At 45.0% G+C, this 5,819-nt stretch overlaps 1 pseudogene; it reads left to right on the top strand.

Annotated features, from left to right (window-relative positions):
- Nucleotides 1–4,057: 4,057 nt before the first annotated feature.
- LOC125549274 lies at nt 4,058–5,477 on the top strand (annotated as a pseudogene).
- Nucleotides 5,478–5,819: the final 342 nt, after the last annotated feature.

Raw genomic sequence — 5,819 nt, forward strand, 5'->3', positions numbered from 1 at the left:
CTAACCCAAATATTTATGGTTCATATAGTCAAAATCTCATTCTAACCCAAGATTCTTCGTCTGTTGTTCCGCTGCGTGTGTTTCCTCTTCTATTTTTGGGCTTTTAAGTTGTGCCCTCAACCTAACCTTTTCGTACCTTGTGTTATACTACCATGTGTGCGGCGGTGTTGCGTGTCTGTGTTAAATGCGAACTTTTGTTGGGCCTTGTGGCTTGGTGGTTTGATTAATATATAAAATGGGGCGAAAGCTTTTTTCGGTAAAGCATTGTGTGAGGGGAATCATCTATTATCCTAAACAGGATGTGCCGGCTTTTGTAAACCGTAGTATCCAGCATGACATTGTTTGCTGTTGTTCAAGTAAAGTAAGAGAAAAGTATGTTTTGGTCCCTCAAGTTCCCCAAAAATATAGACTTGGTCTGTATACATTCGGTCCTTCAAGTCTCAAAACCAAATAAGTTTGGTCCAAAACCAGATTTTGACCATGTTTTCCGGGTTTGAATATGTTGACCAGATCTGACCGATGAACAGTAAATTCAAAATAATAGCAAAACAGTTCAAAATAAGCTGAATTTTTTTGGCATGTAATATGCTCAAGTGCTCAAGGTGCGTGCCAAAAAAATTAATTTTTTCATTTTTTTACTATTTTATCGAATTCACTGTTCATCGGTCAACATGGTCAAACCCGGTCAGCGTGGTCAAATCTGGTTTTGGACCAAACTTATCCGGTTTTGAGATTTGAAGGATCAAATGTCTACCAAAAAATCTTAAGGTACCAAGTCTATATTTTTGGGGAATTTGAGGGACCAAAAACATACTTTTCTCGTAAGGTAATATACTCCATCCGTCTCATAACATAAGATCGTTTTTGTGTCAAAAACGCTCTTATATTATGGGACAGAGGGAGTAGGTTTTTGTCGAAAATTTTCCACTTTCTTTATGAAAAAACCGCTCTAGAAAGGAAAAACTAATTTGCCGTGTGATCTTCAGCTAATCATGATTTGTAACTACCGTTCTACTAATCCTATATACTTAAGAAGTTCACCGGCCCCCACTACCATATTTATCTATACATACAGGCTGTCCACATCAGCAGAAGTGCCACATCAGCAATTTTTGCTAGGTAGTGCCTTCAGTTACCGGCGTGTAGATTAAGCCCTTCCGTTTCCAGCAGTAATTTTCTTTGCATGGTTCTGTTTCCAGCAGTAAACGAAGCAACCGATCGATGCATAATGCTAGGTAGTGCCTTCAGTTACCGGCGTACTAATTAATCCCTTCCGTTTTCAGCAATAAACGAAGAAACTGATCGACACCTTTCTCTCCCCCTTAAAAGAGCAAAACCAATGGAGTCCTCTCGCCACCCATCAAAGCCCTCCAGAAATCGTATCCATGTATACAGTACAGCGCCACCAATCAAAGCCCTCCGTCAGCGCTCCTCCGGCACGACGGCCAGTCCAGCTTGCCTCCCCGGCACGATGGGAATCTTGCGGGCTGCGTGACTGCATCCCCTTCGTGTGTAGTGCGTGCAGTGCTGAGATGGTGTTGAAGATGGCCTGGTCCTCCCCTCCCCCCACGGATGTAAGGGCTGATGTTTCTTCCTGTGTTTGAGCTTTCTAAGCCTCATTGTTGCATTCTAATTGCATCCCCTTCCCTTACTGTCGTTCATCAGAATGGTCTGATCTACCTGACTCTTGATTTTTGTTCATCCTTCTGATAGTCGGCAATTATACCCCATAGATGTATGCACTTATTTTCGACAGTTTGCAGTTTTACTGTTTTATTCTTCTGCCAATTTAACACTGTCTATTGTATCATTGTATGATGAGATAGTCTGTTCAAGATTTCTTATGGTTAATGTAGTCACTTTGTGATTATCTTTATACTACAATCTGGATATTATAGCAATAACATGATTTGATCATTTATGCTTGCAGGTATACATGCACTGTAGGCATTCTTTTATATTTTACCCAAATCAGTATGACCTAAGGGAACACAATATGACCTCAGAGAATAGTGAAAGTTGACAACCTTCTCTGCTCTTGAATCGGTATCTCGTGTAACATATGACTGATGAAGATTTTCTGTACTCTTGAATCTGGATAATCTCTATCTGTGCAAAGCTTCGGTCACATTCAGGTTTGTTGCTTAAATTTCTCATGTACTTTGTTGTACTTTCCAAATAGACATAGTTCACTTATCACCCCTTTCGTTATATATTGTCATACATAGGATAGTCACGGAACTGCCACAGTTGAGAGAAGACATAAAAGTTGGTGGCTTAAATATGAATAATATAATGTGTTTCTGACAAATTAAGAGTATTTTCTAAAAAAATCATTTCAGTCGTAAGTACATGTTCAAAATTCATATAGCAATGATTTATCCTTTAATATTTTCCAAACTATGATAAAGTTATCAATAGCATCCAAGTAAAATAGGCAAACTGACAGCTGACCAAGGGAAGCCAGACCTTACATGATTGGTGCAGATCTATAAAGAGAACAAGAAACATCAAATTTAAACAAACAATTGGACAACTGCGACTAAGTAGAACGAGGTGATTAATCAAATTAGCGGATAAGCTTTTTCATCATGCATGAATTCCCAGGATTGCATTTTATCTTCAGAGTCCATGCAAGCTATTAATTCCATGGAGAATGCTACCTGCCAATACAAGCCTTCACGGAATAATACTGTGAAAAAAAATAAGTGCAATATTACTATGAAACAATTATGCGAGATGATCTCTCAATTCAGCCTTACACTTTACTATGTTAAGCCAACTATTGGCTTTGGTTTTTCTAAAATGAGTTTAGCAGATCCATGCATGGATAAACACTCACCATGCATTATGTTATGCTACCTAATTATATGTAATGGATATTCCAAGTAAATTATATTATTTTCAGTTTCAATTATCATTTTATTAATCCGATCCAATGTACATATTCCTTACAACCAAACACCATCTGAATATATTGCAACCAGTTCCCGCAGCAACGCGCCGTCGAGGAAGAAATAGATCAATCAATCTATGCGCGTGGTTGCTCTCAGCCAGATCCGGCACGCCCGCCTGTCTGCCTTGCCTCCAACTTCTTCCTTAGTGTGGGACGCGGGCCGAGCCATCGTTCTGTTGCCAGCCACCCACAATCCCAGATCCTCGACGACCTCCGAGCGTCCTTGCTCTGCTCCGCCGTCGCCCTCGATGGCGAGGAGTCTGGCTACATAAGCAAAGATGACTTCCAAAGGGATACACTCTCCTCTCTCTCCCTCCCGCGGAGACTGCGGCCGCCACACTCCATCTCCATGGACGGCCTTCTCTCCCCATATCCTTCTCGTTTCTCCCTCTTGAATCAGTCAACCTGCAATTTGAAGGAGTCGAGCAGCTATTGGCATAGCTACATGTGGTAGCAGCACCAATTTGGCGTGGACTGGGAAGCCTGGGTGATCGCGTCATGGCAGATTTGTTAGGCTCCCCACTAAGAAGACGAAGCAGGGGGAGATAGAGCTGATTGGTAATTAAGTAATGAAGGGGAAGTGGAAGGGAAACGTGAACTGAACCGAACAGCCAGAAATTATTCATGGGTACTGAGGCAGATTATGACGTGGAGAGAAGTGTGTGGTTGGTTGTACCTTGTACGTACGTAATAGGAAGATTGTGCAGATCGATCGATGTTCCAACAAATTTTATTCTCCTAAATATTTATAACCTTTCAATGTGTCGTTATTATGTCAGTGGATCGACACCCGTGCTCATACCATTTCACGGGTATTCCTGTGTCTGATTGTTTTTAACATGTCATGGTCGTCTTCTGATGCACACGCCGTAGCTAGCTTAAGCCGGCCACATTACCATGGTTTGATATTTTGGCATCTCGTGACCACGGGCAAGAGTGCGGGTGACTCCCTCCGTCAACATGTGAACCCCATCACGATCACGTACGGCTTCTCGTTCCTTTTGATGTCGAGTAGTGCAGGAACAAGAGGCACTTGAATTGCCGGCCTATATATAGATTGAACGGCACTAAGCCATTAACCATCGAAGTAGGTGACTTAATACCAACAAGCGATAGATGGCAGCGGCCTCCTCCTACGCCACCGCTGTTGCTCTCCTCTGCCTGCTCGCCGCCGATGACTGCTGCGGCTGCCCCTGGTTTCTTCCTGCTACATTCTGCCCTACCCCCACCCCTGCACCTGTCCCTGCTACCCCACACCCCTCGCCCCATTACACCTACACCTGTCCCCGCTACCCCCAGCCCCGGCTCCGGCAGCACCAACGTCGATGCCGGCGGCTGGCTGGACGCCCGGGCCACCTGGTACGGCGCTCCTGATGGCGCCGGGCCGTTGGACAATGGTGGCCCCTGCGGCTTCAAGAACGTGAACCTGCCGCCGTTCAACGCCATGACGTCGTGCGGCAACGAGCCGATCTTCAAGGACGGCAAGGGGTGCGGCTCCTGCTACCAGGTCAGCCGGCATTCCACTTATTAGTTGCTTTGCTTCACACTGATAGACAGGAGAGTAAAGTGCTTGTCCAGCTCTAGCCTGATGCCTGATGCATGCACTGCGTTGCGTGCAGATAAGGTGCGTGGGCAAGGCTCACCCGGCGTGCTCCGGCGTCCGTCCCCAAGACGGTGATCATCACGGACATGAGCTACTACCCTGTCGCCCGCTACCACTTCGACGTCAGCCGCACTGCCTTCGGCGCCATGGCCAAGGACGGTCGCAACGAAGAGCTCCGCCACGCCGGCATCATCAACATGCAGTTCAAGAGGGTGTCGTGCCAGTACCCAGGGTTATCGGTGACGTTCCACGTGGAGAAGAGGTCGAACCCTAACTACCTGGCGATCCTGGTGGAGTATGGGAACGGCGACGGCGACGTCGCGCAAGTGGACCTCATGGACGGCGGCAAGGCGAAGGGGGCCTGGAGGCCGATGAGGGAGTCGTGGGGCTCCATCTGGCGCATGGACACGCGCCGCCCGCTGCGGGGGCCCTTCTCGTTGCGGGTTACCAACGGGTCCGGCAGGTCGCTCGTTGCCGACCAGGTCATCCCCGCCGACTGAAAACCCGAAGCCGTGTACAGCTCCGACGTCCAGTTTGATGATTGATTCATCACTTCCTCTCAGCCCCATGGAAACTTGGAAAGCATGCATGCATGGATTTATTGGGTCAAGATATATTCCCTCTATTCCAAAATATAGTACGCCCGTGTTTTCCGAGGTTCAACTTTGATCATAAATTTAACCAACGAGACCAAGTGCGACGAGAGAAAAAATTATATAATTGAAAACTTCTTTCAAATACGAATTTACTGATATAATTTTTGCTCCCGCCGCAATCGGTCTTGTTAGTTAAATTTACGATCAAAATTGAAGCACGTGGATAAAGGAAGCACTACATTGTGGAATGGAGGGAGTACTATATAGCTGAGACGTCGCCTGTGACGTCCGGTTTTGTGCTCTCGTCCTGTGCTACCTATCATCTCTCGCGTAGTATATACATACTCCTCCGTAATGCTCTTATATACATGCTCCGTAATGCTCTTATCTATGTGTATATCTATATTTATATCTATATCTATACCTATTATTAAAGGATAGATATTCTTGATTTGGTTTAGTCCTTTTTGTTTGGCTCGTACACTGTCTAAGCGAGCTGGATTAGGTACTTGTATGTTGATGGGTCTTTTATGAGACCGCGGTATCTAATAATTACTAATGAAGTATATTAAAAATAATAAAGTGGTATAAAAGATTCATCTATGTGGTATATGAGAAGCGGGAGTACGTACTCCCAGGAGTACACAACCATTTTTATATATAT

The sequence above is a fragment of the Triticum urartu genome, chromosome 3 (assembly GCF_003073215.2).
Source record: "Triticum urartu cultivar G1812 chromosome 3, Tu2.1, whole genome shotgun sequence".
Classification (NCBI taxonomy): Eukaryota; Viridiplantae; Streptophyta; class Magnoliopsida; order Poales; family Poaceae; genus Triticum; species Triticum urartu.